The sequence below is a fragment of the Styela clava genome, chromosome 4, assembly GCF_964204865.1.
Source record: "Styela clava chromosome 4, kaStyClav1.hap1.2, whole genome shotgun sequence".
NCBI lineage: Eukaryota > Metazoa > Chordata > Ascidiacea > Stolidobranchia > Styelidae > Styela > Styela clava.
In genome coordinates this window covers 20,333,315-20,353,963 of record NC_135253.1, presented here as the reverse complement: position 1 = coordinate 20,353,963, position 20,649 = coordinate 20,333,315, and the positions used below count along the sequence as shown (strand labels likewise).

The window sequence follows — 20,649 nt, the reverse complement described above, 5'->3', positions numbered from 1 at the left end:
AACTGTTCTGGTTCATTCAAGTTCTCATTAAGTTGAGCCAAATTGTAAAAAATGGATCGGCCTCGAATGAAGCTGTTTCAAGATTGTTGCCATGTTTGATGTGAACCGAATTGATTAAATCGAAGCTTTTGCGAAATCATTGCTTGAAAGATTGTTTCTTAAGGCGATAGTGGTTCAGTTGAAGTTTAGTTCTCATATGGCAAATTCATTTTGAATATTTTCATTTAGAAACGCCGAATTTTTATTAAAAGCGGTTTTGTCACAACTAAACTTCTTGTCTAATATTATACAGATGCAAATGCCTGTTGGTGCAAATGTCCATGTGGAATATGTTCACGAGCACAAATATCTATTGGTGCTTATACCTATCTTTTGGGAAGTTTCCAATCAATCGTTCCTTTGCGTTGCTTTTCCAAGTATTTGTTAGCTTTGGAAAAATGCTTGCAACCACGAAACAATGTGTATCCGCCTGGAGGAGCTGGGTGGCCACATTCCAATACAAAATGTTTTTCCTTATCTAGTAATTTACCTTTCTCTCGAGCTGGGACACCCCAGAGCATGAATACAATTCCGCTGTAATTATCATTCAAATAACGAATTACAACATCAGTAAACTCCTCCCATCCTTTCTTTTTGTGCGATCCTGCTTCTCCATCTCGAACCGTCAGAATTGAATTTAAAAGCAAAACACCTTGCTTTGCCCATGAAGTTAAATCACCATGACTGGGAAGTTCAAATCCAGGAATATCTCTTTGCAATTCTTTAAAGATCATTATCAGGGACTCTGGAAGTTTCCCACTTTCCATAAAACTAAAACTCAGTCCATGTGCTTGTCCTTTCTCTGGATAAGGATCTTGACCAACAATAACAACTTTAACTTCACCGGGTGTACAGTATCGTGTCCAAGAAAATACGTTTTCAATAGGCGGATAAATAATAATGTTGTTACATTTCTCATTCGCTAAGAAATTACACAAGTTGATAAAATACTGCTTATCGAAATCTGATTTTAATACTGGTTTCCAAGATTCCCCGACAGAATCCGAAAATTCTTTACGTAAATCCATGTTATTCCACGATATATATATTTATTTGCTAACTTTAAGCTATAACATCTGAAATTAATCAATTAATATATATGTACTATTGATTCAAGCATTCTTACTTGCTTGCAGCTGATGCCTCATTTACATGATCAGTGGACTCGGATATTATTAGCAGAAAAATCATAAATTGTTACCGTGGGCTGTTTGAAATTTCACTGAAAGAGTACATAATCAGACTCGGACAGTTGCTGAGACAATTACGCTACTTAATTAGCTTACTGAACTCAAGTTTGATTAAATATATTTCAATCTCGAGTTTAGCTTGTTCAATTTGGGATATCTTTGCTAATTTAATACAACAGCTGATACCATTCAATTGTCTCCCTTTATTTGTTCCTTAAATACAAGCAATGGACGGAAGTTAACATATAGAATGAATCACAATCTAACAAAATAACTAAACTTGAAACCCACCAGATTGACAGGCAGCATGTCGAACTAAAACTATAATTGTAAAATTGTAAATCAGCTAATAATTTCTTTTAGTGTTGGATTTAATTAGCGGGGGAAACAGGAATTTATTTCTCAACAGAAAACGCGTCTGTAATGAATTAGTATTTTTCGCTTTGATGAGCCATTTTGCGCACAGCTCTGTCCTGACATAGATTTTAATAAGACATACGTTGTAAATGAGATTGTATCTACTATGACCTATTGCCAGAGTCTTCATTTTTGATTTCACACTTTCAAAATCTACCCTCAACAACGTCTTATATTTTCAACAAGCCTGTTATGCTAGCAACACAGTCGCCCGCCTTCAACACGGAGTGTCCGTTCCCTAACACAACTGATTATTTTATAACAAACATCTGAAATCTTCAAAGTAAATTGAATACTAATTTCTCGACAACTGTAGACGTTCCCATGGCACAATCATTTACTCCTATTTTTTATCCTTTGTAATCATTTTTATTTTGTCAACGAGACAAAACGTGGGTAAACAAATCAGCGCTGGACGCGAACCGAAACGGGTGTTTTAATTTTGGATATTTTTATTGTTAGATTGATAGAGTTCTTCAAATTAGACAAATCAATCTGCACGAAGGTATTTTATTTTCAATCGTTGGGAAAACCTCGTTCGATAAAATGATATTCTGAATTTTCGTTTATAGATTAAATAAATTTCTCAATTGTGAATGGTAAAACATATTTCAAAAATACGACTTTATGTATATACTTATAACGAACGGGGAGAATAACTTGCACTGATTTGAGATTTGAGCTGCAGTTTACCTGACATTTTGCAGTAAATTTAATTTAACGTGTTTTTTTTTAATCAGTTTGGTGTCTGGCGTCTGTTTCCGTGCCCTTTATATCTTGTGTATTAAAATGTATTCTAATAGAACCCAATAAAACTGTTTGAAAAATCGAACATATTTCAGTTGAATGGTCCGCCAGATTAATGTCTATTCTAGTAATCACGTCGATCAATATTTGTAAAAAAACAATATTTGAATGAGAACACAACAATTCACGTATAGGTATAAAATAGCGATAGAAGAAAACGAGTTGACGTTCCCATGACACAATCATTAACTTGTATTTTTTTCTATCCTTTGTATTCTTCCTTTTGTCAGCGAAACAAAACGAGGGTAAACAAACAATTCGGCGTTGAACGCGACCTCATCCATCTCAGAACTTTTATCATCATACGCAATATCTCCGAATTTGTTGTTAGCAAAACAAAGAAAATCTGGCTTTATCACGAAGGCAATTCACTTTTCAAATAATATTGAACTTTAAGAACCTCAAGATACAAATGACATCTCTGATAAATATGAAAATTGTTTCTAAGTTGCTGATCAATGTGTAAAATATATTTGGCGCAGAGATGCGGTGGTGAGCGTATTTCTAACGCTTAGGACGATGCGCCATGAGGCGAGCCGAGTCTTTCACTTCCAATAAATTCTTGAAGATTAAAAACGGAATTGTAAACGCCGTCCATGTATCTGAAACATATAACTGGCTAGCCAAGTCCATGCTTCCGAAAACAAATAACTAACTAATCCTATCTCGACATGGATTGGTAACCGGACGAGAGGCCATACTTTGTAGATTTTTAAATATAAATTTTGAAATTCACATTTCACAATGTTAAAAATCAAGTGCATAGCAAGATTTATTATCAACATAATATATATTTTTATTTTTCCAACTCATACTTTGCTTTCAAGCATAAACTCCAAGAGTTTTATGCAATTCCACCCATTACATATTTTGTCAAACTTTCAAAGCAAAACATAATTCCGAGTTTCCATTCTGAATACAACTTGGAGTGTTCTGCAAGATGATATATTAAGGTATCATTAAAAACTCCTTAAAAATTGCGGATTGGGAAAGGTCCATTTCTATAAAGTTGTGTGTAACATATAACCAGGGGGGTGTCTAGGTGGGGGCATTAGGGGTAGCCGCCCCGGGATGCATGATTTATGGGTGGGTTTGTTGCTTAGTTAGATGATTGAAATGATACAAATACAAATATTTCACTCTTAATTGATCAATGATTGATTCAAACTCGTGTTTTTAACATATATAATTTTTTTTATCCCTCTCATTATTTTTGAAGTTAGGTATAAGGGGAATACAATGAAAAACTTGCACGGGGTAGTAAAAAAGTTTGAAACGTCCCTGCATGTGACGCAAGTTTTTCTCTCTGGCGCATTCGAATTCCAGCACGTATTTTAATATATGGCTTGATGGTGAAAAACATCTTGTATTGTGTTATGGCCAGCCAGCTCCTCCAAGCGGATACAATTTGTTTCTTTGTTGCAAGCATTTTTCTGAAGCTAACGAATACTTGGTAAGGAAAGGCGGAAGAGCGATTAGGTGGAATCTTCCACAAAGAGCATTACTCATAGATATTTGCACCAACAGGCGTTTTCATCCGTGTATTATTAGACAAGAAGTTTTGTAGTGACAAAATCGCTTTTTATAAAAATTCGGAGTTTCTAAATGAAAATATATTTGCCGTTTGAGCACGGAATCGAACTCAAAAAATATTGAACAATCTTTCACTCAACAATCTTACAAAAGCTGCTATTCAATCAATTCGGTTTACAGCAATAATAAACATGGCAACAATCTTAAAACAGCTTCATTCAAGACCGGTCTATTTTTTACAATTTGGTTTAAATCAATGAAAACTTTATAGAAACAGATTGCAATACGCTTTTCAATCCGGAAGCGACTTTTCATTCTGCACCGCCGAGTGTTTTGCAGAACAACCCACTGATCCTATCTTGAATTTATATAAAGCTGTATGACATGACACAGTTGTATCGAAATGCCCTTAGCAAACGTACTAATTTGTACATTTTCCTATTGGCTCTGCTGCTCGATTTTATGTCGCAATTTTGCACCGCGGACTCAACCACGAATTCCCTAAAATATATAAGTCTTATATAATTATAAATATATAATTGATAAAAAAAATATAATAATTAGGGCTCTCCTGAAGTATGTGTACCAATATGGAGATATCTAATTTTGTTTCCCTATTTTACATCAATTTATGTGAAGCGACTGAAACCTATGGACAGGGAGATGGATATTCACTTGGCTAACACTGACACATACTTTGGGAGTAACAAAATAGTATATAGTATGTGTTTATAAGTATCAATGAATTCTATTTTAAAAGCTTTCGATATTAATTTTAATTTATACACGATATGAATCTCACGCTTTTTACTTTATTAGTTATCTCGATATTACATCTAAAATCTTACAAAATTTCAAAAAACCATAAAAATTGATATAGCGTATATATTATTTAGTTCATGATTAGTTGGCAATTTACTTCATCTACATATCCACAATGAAACATTTATTTACCTATTCTATTCAACGATTTTTCACATAATACTAAGAGATTGTATCTACTATGACCTATTGCCAGAGTCTTCCTTTTTTGATTTCACACTTTCAAAATCTACCCTCAACAACATCCTATATTTTTATCAAGTCTGCTGCTTGTGCGAAACTGCAGTCGCCCGCCCTCAACACGGAGTGTCCGGTCTCTACTACAACTGAGTATTCTATAATCAACATCTGAAATCTTCAAGGTGAAATTGAATACTAATTTCTCGACAAACGTAGACGTTCTAATGAAGCACTCACTTACTCGTATTTTTTTATACTTTGTATTTTTTCGTTTGTCAGTGAGGCAAAACGAGGGAAAAAATTCGGCGTTAGACGCGAACTCATCCATAACCGACCTTTTATAGTCATACGTAATACCTCCGAATTCGATGTCACGCAATATCACGTTAGCAAAACAAAGAAAATCTGGCTTCATCACGAAGGGAATTTATTTTTCCAATAATATTGAACTTTGTGCACCTAAAGATACAAATGGCATCTCTGATAAATATTGTTTCTAAATTCCTGCTTAATGTGTAAAATATCTTTGGTGAAGAGATGCGTGACGAGCTAATTCCTAGGGCTTAGCACGATGCGCCACGCAGCCGAGGCGATTCTTTTACTTTCAATAAATTCTAGAAGATTAAAGCCGAATTGTAAACGCTATAGAAACAGAAAAGATAATTAATTAGGACCATTAAGTCCATGTATCTGAAACAAACGACTGGCTAAATAATACCATACTCGGCATGAACAGGTAACTGGGCGAGTGGCTTGGTACGCATGTGAGTAGGTCATCTTATCGGCTTTCGCTCCAACGAGATAAACCCGAAATTCCACCAAATAAAGAGTTGCACCTAGGGATGGGCAATGTAAAATTATTTACTGTTCTAGAATATTCTACAATAGTTGAATCGAATTGTCAACATTGTTTAATCAATTTTAAAAATGATCAGTAAATTCAACTTGTATCATTTTGTCGTTTTTGAGCGGGCCTGGTGTTCAATAAGAAAAAAAAAACTCTTGAGAGAAATCAGGAAATCTTTAGAAATGCTTTTATGCGCGCAAGCCGTGTTCTTTCTTTCAAACAAGACTCTAATGAAGGGGTGAGCAAGGTTTTTTACCCAGGGGATAAAAAATTCTACCACATCCAGACTGGCGGGCGATTTAAGTTACGTTTTATTAACAATATTCACAGTGTTACAAAAGCAAAAGTAGAAAACAATAAGTCTCATGCCAAAACTAATTATATTGGCATACCCATCAGTTCCCTTTTTTTTTTTATTTATCTAAAACATCAAAATTTGGTTTTAGTTTACTTGTGGCAGCATCAGGCGGGCCAGATCGAATTAGCCATCAGGCAGGATTTGGCCCGCGGGCCGTAGTTTGCCCGTTTCAGCTCTCCTGTGACATGTTAAATTATGAAATCCTAGTTTCAGAAAAGGGGATTTCCCAACATTGAAACTGTTTTTTCTAGTCACGAAAGGTCTGTAAAAAAAGGTTTATGAAAATATTTTTTGTTGAGCACGTAACGTTACCAGACTTCGGGGATTCGGTTCATTCGTTTGCATGACATTTAACTCCACTCCTTTATTACCTCACGGTGCAGTATTGCACAAATCCCATTCCAAAGAAAATAAATATCTCAATATTATCAATGAAGGGGAACCATGAAAGCTAAAAATAATTCGCAAGTGGAGCTATTTCAGAGGCTAAATTATTATGTTCTTCTAAAATTGCCTCGTATATTAAAGGTATATCAATTATTACGTCATGCAATGCAAAATTGCAGAAACAGAAACGTATGTAAAGCTATAGGACATAGGCCTGTAATTGGCCTGGTTTCAAAACATGTTCAATGTCGTATATGGAATGGATGCATGGTCCTCACGTCATAGTAGCGCTGACCCAATCTGTTTGGCATTCTAAACGGTATTCTTCTCTGAGGTAAACTCTTTTGACTAAGTAATCTTATGAACAGACTTGCTCTGAACTTATTTTATTAGTCGGGTGAATATTTTTTTTGATAACGTACTTGGAAAAATCAGTCTATTCCTTGAAATTCATATACCTAAGTTACCGTAAAATGTACTTGAATTTACTGCTTATCGGGAATAACACTCAGTTGTATCAGGGAACGGACATTCCGTGTTGAGGGCGGGCGACTGTGTTGCCAACATAAGCAGGCTTGATGGAAATATAAGACGTTGTTGGGGTAGATTTTTTGAATATAGAAATTAAAGAAAAATATTCTGGCAATACGCCGTAATAATATAGGATTATCCAAAAAAAAAATGGAACTCATAAATTTATTAGTAAATTCATTTTAGTATTCGATTCAAGTATTCGATTCAAAGACAGAATGTTAAACAACTTCGAGTAGCCTCGCAAATTTATTAGTGAATATCCAAGCCTGATAAAAATGGGCTCCGCGTTTCCTGAGATTTCAATGGCTGAGATGGTTTTCAAGCTAAATGAAATAATGAACAGTGAAGAGTACAGTGGAAAGTTATTTTTCATTTCTTTACACGGGTATCAGCCGAGTACGTCACAAATTCAACCACCGAATAAGGATAGATATTTCAAAAACTACATTGCGTATGCAGATATAAGAGATCAAGCGTCGTGTCCTCTTCTCGTTTCAGAATGGTTTTTGTCACTCTTCTATCATCATAGAAGTGTGAATAATCAGCAAAAGAATTATATGGCAGTTACAGTTCTCACACCTATTTCCCCACCTGTTCCCACACTATTCCAGCCATTACCCCAACTTTATTGATGGGGTTTACCTTAATATCACGACGGCAATGAACTTTCGATTTATAAAATATTATTTTTTAAATATTCCCCCGTTTTGCAGCGCGGATTCAACCAAGAATTGCCCAAAATATATGATGTGCACTCGGTGCACACCGAAGCATTTTTGAATAGAATATTTTGGTTTACTACCAAATTTTTCGAGTATCGAGTCGTTTGACTACCGAGATATTACTGTATTAGGATTTAAGTGAAGTGAAAATGATGGCAGGAAGATGCATTGGTAACTCCATGTCCATGCTTCCGAAAATAAATAACTGACTTACTAATCCAATACCTGACATGGACTGGTAACTGGTATCAAGGATTGGAACTAAGAAAAGCGGGGAATTTTCTTGTCTGGGGAGAAGTGAAATTAGTTTTGCGCCTAGTATTGTGCAACCCCCTCCCCTCCGACTGCTATGTTAACCCCGCGGAACCCCCGTTTTGCACCGCTGATTCAACCAAGAATTGTCTAATATATATATATATAATGTGTGCTCATGTATCGCTTCTTGCTCATTATTTTTATTACATTTCAAAATCCAACTAAAAAATTGCATATTTTCAAACGGTATTTTAAAATAAATAGTATGTATTATGTGTTTACTATTAATCAATGATTTCGAGTTTAGAAGCTTCTGATACTGATTTCAATTTTTACATGAATCACATGCTCTTTACCTTATTATTTTTCTTATTATTACATTTAAAATCTTACAAAAAAAATACAAAATTTTAAAAACCATAAAAATTCATGTAGCGTGTGTTATTTAGTTTATGTTTAGTTGGCAATTTAGTTTATCTATAGATTTACAAGTAAAGAACTCAATTTATACGTAGTTTTATTAACACTAGGGTTTGCTAACCGTAGACCGTTACTTTTATTTTTCTGCTCTTACCCAATAAATCCAAGCCGCCATTTTGCTTTATTGTCAGCCGATTACATTTTGATATACGAAACTTCAGAATATTATTTCACTCAACGAGGAGATTTAATTTACATAGTTCGTTAACAACTAATATTCAAAATCTCAAGTTCCTAGCGGTGTGATATCTTGATAACATGTAAATATCTGTCACCTAGTTTATGTTTGTAACTTTTAACTTCAGTGCCTTAACATTATTGCCGGTTATTTCCAGTCAATATTTCAAATTAAACTTATATTCTGTATTCCAATGCATGCATTATGATTATAACTTGTATATATTCCCATTTCATCTGTTACTTGGTATAATTCAATTTGATTGTGCAAATTTTTCAATATATAGACATTTGGAAATGCATTACTGAGTGATATATAACGATTCTTACCGGGTTTGCTATAAAAAGTCAATACTACAAAAAAGGACAGAGAAGATAGGGGCAAGTGTCCTATGAAAATAGTGTCCTAAACATATGTGCGTGAAATTTTGGTGCTCATGTAGTATGCGTACCAAGATGGCGTAGTATGTGTACCAGGTTAGGGTTGGGCCATTTGCGACTTACAACTTCAGGTTAGTTCTCGAATCTTTCACGTTAAATCTGAAAGTGACAATGAGCATAGTATTAACCAGAGCTACTTCGAAATGCTTCACCACTCGTCCATAGGTTCTCAGCGTCATTTACCTGCGGCTTGTCGTTGTTTTAAGATTGTTATATCACTAAGAGGGCGAAGCCAGATTATTTTAATAGTACCGTTTTTTTCTTAGAATAAGACCTAGTCGATAGCGCGAATTTCTTGACCATCTTGATAGCGAGAAATCTTGCAAAATCTACTTTGTAATTTTATTTTGGACAAATGAAAATAAAAGACCTTCCCCCAAAAATAAGCCCTAGTTTTATTTTTCGAAAGAAAATTGAAATAAGATCCAGTCTTATTTTCGGGGAAACACGGTATACCAGCAAATATTTGTTACTTTATATCCCGCCATATTATTTCAACTATACACTCTGCGCTGACTTGCGTGTTGAATAATCAGCCACGTGTGAAATAGCAGCATTGAGTTTCACCAATATGATGATATTATTCTGACCAGCCACGCTTCATTGACTCCCAGTGTGAGAGAAATCAGCCACGCGTAAGATGGCAGCACCAACCTTCCCTTTGATATGAACATTCCGGCTTCCCTATAGGCTCCAATGATTCCTAATAATGAAGAGTACATGTTATAACGCCCAAGTCACACCCTCAATTAAACATGCTTGTGGCAACCCTCCATAATGCGTGACCCATGCATATAGAACCCGTTCTGAGCCCTGGAGAGCAATGACACAATCAAGCCCTTGTTTTTAATGGTCCGACTCCAGTATGTTTCACCAAACTTATTATTAGTATAGTTTTGTATTGCGCCCATTACAAACAAAATACGTGAAAGATACTTTAAATACTTTGAATGCGAATATACGTTGTTTTTATCTGTTCAATATTTTTTGTACCACTAAAAAATATATTTGCTCACTGTTAAAATTGATCAATAAATTCAACTCGTATTGTTGTGTCATTTCTGTTCTCACCGGTTGTGCAATACGAACAAGTACTTGAGAAAAGCTCGATTCTTACGCACGCAGAAAACCCACGACGTCAACGAAGGTCTGCAGATGATCGGGTAATTTCAACCTTTGACCCCCGCGCATTGCCGGATTAACCATTGGGCAAAAAGAGCACGTGCTTCGGCACCAAGGGAAAATAGGCGAATTGCTAATGGTGCCTCAGTGTTTAATGAAGCAATTCAAGTTGGTCAGACGACGTAGACCTCAACGGTGGCCCGGTTGAAATGAAGTTCTCGTGTAGGCTATCATCTTAAATCCCCTCCAACAGCGTTTTTAAGTATGAGAACTGTTTCCAAAAATATAATGCAAATACCGTAAATCGTAACTTGGCCCTTAATTAGTAATGAATAGTGACACTTACTTATTTAATTTCAGAATACATAGAATACCAGTTTCATACTTATTATTATTTTATATATAGGACACCAAAATCTGAAGTGCCTAGGCCCTAGGGCCTCTGAAGGCATGATCCGGCACCGCCATCACGTAATGTGTTTGCAACCGCCCGATAAGCAAATTGGTTAAAGAAGAATGCGATTTCGACAAATATGAAATCTTGCTTAATTACTGAATTTCAGATAGTATAAAATACCAGTTTTATAATAAATAATTTTTATATAAAGAGCATCAATATCAGTGCTGAGGACCTCCAAAAGTCATGTTTCGGTCCTGCCACGTATTGTGTTTGAAACAGCCCGATAAAGAAGAAAATTGGTCAACGGGAGAATACGAATTTCAAAAAATATGGAATCTTAGTATCTGAACAGGGGATTGTCCCAACATTGAAACTGTTTTTCGAGTCACGGAAACTCTATAAATAACTGAAAATATTCTTGGTTGAGCAGGTGCCGTTGCCAGACTTCGGGATACGGATCATTCGTTTGCATGGCATTTAACTTTACTCCCTTATTATCCAATTGTGCGTTATGGAGGTGTTCTCGGGGTCTCATTCTAAAGCAGGGGTTCCGAAAGTTTATTGGCCGCGGGCAAAAATTGGAATGGGAACACTATTTCACTTAAGCTCGACGTGTCATTTTAAATCGTAACGCGGGACGCGGTTCGGGAACCCCTGTTCTAAAGTAAATAAACATCCTAATCTTATCAATGATGGAACGGATAACTAAAAATTTATCCACAATTGGAGGTATTTCAGAGGCAAAATTATTATATTTTTGCAGTAGCCTTCTTTCTCAACAAAGTTCAGATTTGACTTTTGGGCAGAGAGAGATCTTTGCCGCCTGAGCTTCAAGTCGGACGATACTAATACAATATCCTGGTGTCCACTCCCTAGCGGTAACCAAAGTTCTAAGGCACACATGTTTTAGAGTCGTATTTTTATAGGGAACTGCCTCTAGCTTCTCTGCCTCCCTTTTTTTTCCTGCACTATTGACTGTTTATAGCGAACCCAGTGAGAATCGTTATATATCACTCAGTAATGAGTTTCCAAATGTCCATATATTGTAAAATTTGCACAATCGAATTGAATTGTTCAAAGTAACAGATAAAATGAGAATATATACAAGTTATAACCATAATGCATGCATTGGAATACAGAATATAAGTTGCATTCGAAATATTGACTGGAAATAACTGATAATAATGTTTGAGGCACTGATGTCAAAAGTCACAAACATAAAACTAGGTGACTTTATCTTTACACGTTATCAAGGTTTCACACTGTTAGGAACTGGAGAATTTAAATATTAACTGTTAAAAATTGTGGCTCAAAGAAATTTTCTTGAATTCCAGAATATTAAAATGTAATCTGCCCGTGGCAATAAAACAAAATGGCGGCACTGATTTGTCAGGCAAGAGAATAAAAATAAGGGTAACGGTCCATGGTGAGCTAACTCAGGTTTCATCGTAACCACATCTAATATTTGGTTAAAAATTGTTGAATGAAATAAGTAAATAATTGCTTTACTTGTGATATATAGATAAACTAAATTGCCAACTAATCATGAACTAAATAACACACGCTATATCAAATTTGATGGTTTTAAAAATTATATAATTTTTTTGTAAGGATATTAAAATGTAATAATGAGAAAATAATAAACAAAAAGCATACGCTTTGTTTGTGAATTAAAATCGGTACCAGAAGCGATTGAAAACAATAACAATTAATAATAGTAACACATACTATACTACACAGAATATATATATACTTTTTTTTTAATTGTTTTTAGATTTAAAATTTTTTTATTTTTCAAAATATATTAATTTCTTAAAATATAATAAAGATAATATAAATAATGATAATAATAAAGAAAACATGCAATGCATTTATGAATTTAAATTATTGATCAATAATATCGCACACAATATAAATTTTTTAGTTGAGTTTTAACATATGCTAATGAAAAAAAATAAAAAAAATAATCAGGAGAATATGAAATTTATGACCATACATTTTCAAAACACAATTTTGCAAAATAGAAATGTTCAAACAACGATGTATAATAATATACAAGAAAATAGACAGATAGATATAAACAAATCTGGAGATGAGCTTTGGAAAAATGCCTGCAACCACGAAACATAGTGTAACCGTCTGAAGGAGCAGGGTGGCCACAACACAAAACAAGCTGTTTTTCCTCATTTATAAATATTTTCTTCATTTGAGCTTTTTCTCCCCAGAGCATGAATACAATATTGCTGTAATTATCATTCAAATGACGAACTACAGCATTGGTCAGTATCTCCCATTCTTGATTTTTGTGCGATTCTAGTTCTTCATGTCGAACCGTGGTCCGTGAGATATGAGTTCAAAAGCAAAACACCTTGCTCTGCCCATGAAGTTAAATCACCATTGCTGGGATATACAAACACAATATCCTCATGATCCAATTTTTCTTAGATCTTTCTTAGTGATGCTGGTAGTTTTGTGAAGACCTTTTACGCTGAAACTCAGTCCATGTGCTTGTCCTTCCCCCGGATAAAGATCATGATCAACAATAACGACTTTAACATTTTCTATTCCACCGTATTCATCACCGGCCCAAGCTAATACTTTTTTTCAAAAGAAATTGTATATTAATATTCCCTCGCCGTTAAGAAGTCACGCAAGTCACTGTCATCTTTGAACAAATTCCGATTCCTAAACTGTTTTCCAAAATTCCTCGATAGAATCTCAATATCTTCGTGTCCAATTGATCCATCCAATTATTCCTCTATGATTTGATAAATATTCGTTAGCTTGCGAAAAATGTTTGCAACCGAGAAAAGGATGTTCCCTTTTTTCCTTCTTCCCCCCATCTGTTTGAGGTATAAAAGTAGGGTGATCACAACACAATACAAGATGTTTATTCTCATTTATAAATATTTTCTTCATTTTAGCTTTGTCTCCCCAGAGCATGAATACAATATTGCGGTAATTATCATTCAAATGACGAATTACAGCATCAGTAAATACCTCCCATCCTTGATTTTTGTGTGATCCTGCTTCTTTGGCTCGAACCGTCAGACATGAGTTCAAGAGCAAAACACATTGTTTTGCCCATGAAGTTAAATCACCATGGTTGGGCGGTTCAAATCCTCGAATATTAGTTTTCAATTCTTTATAGATCTTTCTGGTGGTAGTGTCTGAAGACCTTTTACACTAAAACTCAGTCCGTGCGCTTGACCTTCTCCAGGATAAGGATCCTGACCAATAATAACAACCTTGACATGTTGTATACCGCAGTATTGTGTCCAAGCGAATACTTCTTCTTCGGGAGGATAAATTGTATTTCCAAATTCCTCTTTCTCTTTTGTTAAGAAATCACCCAAGTTAATGAAATACTGCTCATATAACTCTGATGCCAATACTGGTTTCCATGACTCTTCGACAGTACTCAAATATCTAAATCGTAAATCAGTATACTCCGGCATCATAGAAGGATTTTGATAATTCTCCACCATAAGACGCAAATGATAATTGAACATCTCAAGATTCTTCATCATACGACACATATGATAATTCGACATCATAAGGAGCATATGACGATGCTCTATCATAAAACGCATTTGATAATGCTCTATCATAAAACGCATATTATAAGGCGACTCCATAAAACACATATGATAATTCTCCAACATAAGACGCAATTTATAATTCTCCAACATAAGACGCATATGATCCTTCTCCATCATAAAACGCGTATCATAAATCGACTCCATAAAACGCGCATGATACTTGTCCATCATGAGATGCATATGAAAATACGCCACCATAGAATTCATTGGATTATTTTACTTCATAGGAGGCATTGGACTATTCGACATTCTAGAAAACAAAATAAGAAAAATTGGAATACAATTTTGTCCCAAATCTAACCTGGTACACAGACTACGTTCCGGTGTCCGCCATCTTGGTGCACATACGATGGGATCGCAAATAAAATTACATGTTCTTCCCGTAGGCTGTTTCGAGTTTCACTCCAAACAAGGATATTCCAAATCACTATAAAATTATATTCCAAGAGTTACTAAAGCAATTACGCTACTTGATTAGCTAAGTTTTACCGAATTTTCCCGGAATGTATTGGAAAATATGCTGGAAATACGCCGCGCGCAATGAAAAACCACCGGGATTTTCGTTTTTGTTTTCCATCCCGACCCTGGATACATTTTGAATATAATCCCAGGATTAAGTCGTAAAAATATTGCTGACTTGGCGACAAATATCTTTCAAAGATTGTTCTGTACTGACGAATCCGATCAAGACACCAAAAAAGCTGAAGACTCTCGATGCTCTCATGATTTTGCGTAAGTATTAGGAGAAATAAACATGACTGCTATACGGTTGTTATGGCCCGGCCACTATTTTTCTTTGAATCTGTTTATGTTAGGTTAATCCATGTTATTACCCCAAATTTATTTGTTAATATAACCACTAATTATCAATTACTTACTAATATAAACAGAGAAAGTGGGTAAATAACCTAACGCAGGAAAGTATCAGCCTTGAGTTAATGTACGTATCTGCTTATTACTAGACGCGACTTGGTGAACAGGCAATCAGGATTGGTACTCATTGTAAATTATATAAACTCAATATCAGGAATGAGTTCTCAGCGGTTACTAATGCCATTCGACTGCGAAGAATCAAGCAATTCTCTCCTACATAATCATTGGCGTATCTGGTAAATAAAATACTAAACTGACAACTTCGATGTACATAATTATTCCTCACAGGATTCAAATAACTTAATTAATTATATTTCAATCAGGAGTTTAGCATGTTTAAACAGGGATGTCTTTGCTAATTTAAAACAACAGCTGATACCATTCAATTGTTTCTGTTTTATTTGTTCCTTAAATACAAGCAATGCACAAAAGTAAACATATAGATTGAATCACAATCTCACAAAGTAATTAAACTTGAAACCCCCCAGTTTGACAGCCAGAATGTCGAACCAAAACTATAATTGTAAAGTTATAAATCAATGGCTAATTTCTTTTATTGTTGGATTTGATTAGCGGGGGAAACAGGAATTTATTTCTCAACAGAAAACGCGTCTGTAATGAATTAGTAATTTTCTCTTTGATGAGCCATTTTGCACACAACTCTGTCCTGACATATATTTTGATAAAACATACGTTGTAAATGAGATTGTATCAACTATGACCGACTGCCAGAATCTTTCTTTTTTTATTTCACTTTTCAAAATCTACCCTCACTAACGACTCATATTTTTATCAAGCCTGCTGCTTGCGCGAAACCGCAGTCGACAAATTGTTCGTTCATAATGAAACTGAGTGTTTTATAACCAACATCTGATATTTTTCTCAGGGTTAATTGAATACTAATTTCGCGACAACCGTAGACGTTCCCATGACGTAATTATTTATTTGTATTCCTTCTATCCTTTGAATTTTTCCTTCTGTCAGCTAAACAAAACAAGGGTAAACCAAATCCGATCTCTCATCTTTTAACATCACACGTAATACCTCCGAATTCGTTGTCACACAATATCACGTTAGCAAAACAAAGAAAATCAGGCTTTATCACGAAGCTCTGCCAATTGAGTTGGATAAACAAATTTTTCGAACGGCAATCTGAAAAAAGTTTCAAGGCTGGTCATATATGATATCCCGAGGGAGGTGCCTTATCCGTTTTCGTCGCATTAGTACTAGTCATAATTTACATACAAAGCGTCAATAAATACTTTCAAGAAAGAAAAAATTAACCCTACGTCTCACTGGCAGTCAGTTGATGAATAATCCATTCTATTAGGATCACCTCGAGTCTTCGGTAAATGTTGACTTGAGTCGACGACAATTCAATTTCAATAAAGAGATTTAGTTGGTGTATCTGTTTACACCGAATGCAATGATAATCGTGCCAAACATTTCTTTTTTCAAGGAATAAAAGGACATACATTGCGGCTCACATTCGTACTTTTACTCCTAACTTTGAAATCATTTTAATACTATCGGTGTATTTTTTTCTGAAGCCAATTATTTTGATTCTGATAACAAATGAAAAATTTAGAGCTTGAGCCATGGAACGCCAGACGAATTTGAGCCGATGCATCCGTACATCAATAAACCTTCAGGGCGACACCTTATGAACGTAAATAAAACGAAAGTATATTTTCAACACCATGCCAATCTCGCTATGGGTCGAGTTTGCATAATTCTGACGTCATTCTTTGTTAAATATATCAAATGCAGTGTTGTATTGTGAACACTAATTGTGCGTGCCAGTATAAAACATTTGCTATATGATTGATATAATTAGAGTTTGATTATTATCGTGTTGCAATAAATTTCTCGGAGCACTTACAAAAGAAACCGTTTTGAAGTAAACAAGAACAACACTTACGCACCAGTGATAGGTCAATTTAAACCGGTCCCGAATGGTTAGAACTTGTTGTTATAAGTTGGTGAACGAAATCGGTGCATAAACGGTATCAATTTTTGCCCTCTCTCACAACAAGACCTTGGACAAGCAAACACTAATATGTAGAAATGAATTATGCTTTCCAAAAAGTTCTCAATATTTTTAGTATGTTACATGGCTTACACAGGGGACAATAGTATGTGAGAATCAATTCCGTAATATTTTGATTATGATACATAAACTACTCAATTCAAACGAGTTAGTGAGAAGGTATATTTTTCACCCTGCTACGTTGATATGGGGGGGTCCAGTGACCATTTCCTACTTATTAGATTGCAGATCAACAAGAAAACAATGGTTAAGATGGGACAAAAGTGCTTAAAATAAAATCATAAATATTATAAAATAACTAGAATTCACTAAAATGAATAAATTATGTTCAAATTCAATTTATAATCGTTCGCAATAATATGGTTTGAAAAATCAATTCCAATTATTGGACAGAACATGTGATTATCGGGGAAAAATTGATTCCGGATTTGCAGTCTGCACAGAGTTACACTGAGTCCGTACTCCCATGTTACATAATTAATGTTGACTCTCAAATTATGCCGTAAATATATTTTGAGTAACCGCTTGGGTATTTCCCCAGAATTAGTACAAAGGCTTCAATTTAAAACAAACATTTCAACTCAAATATTTGTTTGAATTTTAATCAAATAAACGAGCAGTTTAAATCATCACGAAGGCCTATCCTATCTATTTCTGTCAGTTGATTCAGCTGTCACTGATTATTCTGCCAGTGATGAAAATACGAAACGTACATTGTACAGTGTAGAATAAAATAAGAATAACATTTTATGGTGAAGGGAGACGCGACAATATTGGTTATAGAGAACTTTCATTGCGGTCTAACACAACATGGAAAGAAAGGAATAATTAAAAAGTAGAAAACCTAAAATAAATATATATTAGAAACAAAATACACACCTCGTTGGTGTGAAAGAGAAACTCCAAGTAATATGGATGCAAACTGAAGAAAAACTATAAAAAATGTATTTACAGCCCCCGAATCATTTATGATAGTCATCTTTATTCTTTCTATGTATGCTTGTATTCCAGGGATACACCATCCAAAGTCGCAGAAAATATAGTCAAGCAATACATCCGGACCCTTATTGATGACTGTTTTCAGTTTGATAAAAAAAAAGTTTCAGAAAGCAAACCGTATTGCGACTTATAATCACATACGAAAGTTGAGTGTTATTCGCAATCTAAACAAACTAATCAAATACAAAAAAATAAATTGGAATACTGGGACCGTGTGAATGGAAATTTCTAGAATATTTAGTCTCATATAAGCAGACAACAACAAAAATTAGTCAGTTGAGCTACGAATGCCAACTTTTAAATGTCATAAGGCTTAGTAAATAAAACTCAGTACCCACCATCGGTACATATTATGCAAGTAGAGACAATCATAAAATAAACACCATAGAGACACATTTCAATACCATGTCACATGAAACGTCCCGTTGTGCTGTTATTGCTCCAAAATGCTTTGTTTTCAACTCTTTCAGATTTTGAACATTAAATATCAGTAAAATGGGACAAGAGCAATCTTATATGGGCGAAGTGGCGGTGAGTGATCTACCGGCGCATCCTTGCACGCTCGCGCAAAACATGCAAGAAGTTGATCCATATGAAATCGAAGACTGTATCGAAGAGGCCAGAGAAAATAACATGTATTACTACATCGGATATGCTTCTAGAGTAGATACCCGCTACATATGCGACACTCGTCCAAAGAGCCAGGAATGGGGAGACAAGTTTCAGAAACATATGACGTATTTCGCCAAAATTTCGTCAACGTATGGAAATGTCACAGAGGCCAAACTCATCCAGAAATACATGAACGACCCACTTTGCGTCAACGCGAGAGCTGGAACGCATTCCGAAATAGGATATGTGTATGTACTTATTGGTCAGTGTTCCGAATATGAGCAATGTGTTATCATTTAATCGTGTTTATTATTTAAAAATCATTTGTGAATGTAATTTATTTAAAAAAATTTAACAGATAATCATAATATATTGAACTCATATCAATGAGTAAGTGTTGGTCTGATGTACCTTAAGGTGTCCCCTCTTACAGAGATTTATTGCGACCCGAAGTAGCAATTCTATAGCAGACTGACATGCCTCTTTAACGTACAAAATTTAACACTGAATTTGAAATATTTCACAACAGATTGCCATCGTATTGAGAAAATACTTTTGTTTTATTTGCTTTTCGCGTATTGAACAAATTTGTCCGTAAGGCTTCGCACAGCAGATTTATTGGTGGCGGCTCAATTTCGTGAGGCGTCTCTTATAGTAGATTGGAATTCTGAATTTTTTCCTTTGGTATTCAATCAAAAGAATTGATTTTAGAGAGAAAGTCTTCAATATCATTAAAATGATTTCAAAGTTTGAAGTAACAGTCTGTTTAACGTCAATTACACAAAGTTTTTCACGATTATCGTTCAATTCAGTTTATATCAACAAATATTTGTTAATTTATAACCCGCCATGTTTGTACAATCATACACTCTTCACTGACTTGCGTGTTGAATAAATCAGCCACGTCTAAAATATTCATTTTCCATCATCGCGATGAGATTATTCTGACCTGTTTCGCTTTTGACTCTAAGTATTGTGGAAATCAGTATGATGACAGAATCTTCATTTACCACTGATAAGATTAGTCGGTCTTCATTGATTCCTGGTGATGGAGAGACGAATGAAACTGGTGGAAACACCTATGCCACACCCTCAATTAAAAATGCTAATGGAAACCCATCTTGGTCCATGCATATAGAATGAGCCAATCAAGCCCTTGTTTTTTATTGGTTGGACTCAACTATGTTTACTAAACTTACCATTACTATCGATCTTGATCGGTAAATATTTTAAAGATATTTGCCTGTTTGTTTGTTTGTCTGTTGTCTGTTAGACACTTTCGTATGTTACGCGATATCTCACGAAAGCGCTCCAATTTTAGCGTGTGCATTCATCATATCTCGGCCAAAAGCCTATTGATTTTGGATGAATTATATCGTATAATTAGCGAATTCATATTTAATTAATTATTTGAATAACTACTTTTTTCGGAAGCTCGATAAGTCGGCGGTCTCCTATCGATATCTCGTTAGTATATTTCTGTATTGTGCCTATCACAAACAAAACACGTGAAAGATACTTTGAACGCGAAATGCGTCGTTTAATCTGTTATATTTTCTTTTGTGTTTCTGTAATGTTTTACTGATTTTAAAAATGATCACTAATTTCAACTCGACTCATTTTGTCATTCCTGTGACGACCGGTTGTACAATATGGACCGGTTGTACTGGAGCTCCTTTATAAACGCTTTTTCATATTTACCTACCCTGCTTTAAGCTCTGTTTATTAGTTGTATTTTTTACAATAGAACGTGGCAATGAAATATTAACACGTAACGGGAACCTATTCTTAGACTCTGAATG

At 34.9% G+C, this 20,649-nt stretch overlaps 2 pseudogenes; both read right to left on the bottom strand.

Moving 5' to 3' along the window:
- Positions 1-365: 365 nt before the first annotated feature.
- Positions 366-1,067, bottom strand: LOC144422132 (uracil-DNA glycosylase pseudogene; annotated as a pseudogene).
- Positions 1,068-12,631: 11,564 nt separating this feature from the next.
- Positions 12,632-15,064, bottom strand: LOC120326600 (uracil-DNA glycosylase pseudogene; annotated as a pseudogene).
- Positions 15,065-20,649: the final 5,585 nt, after the last annotated feature.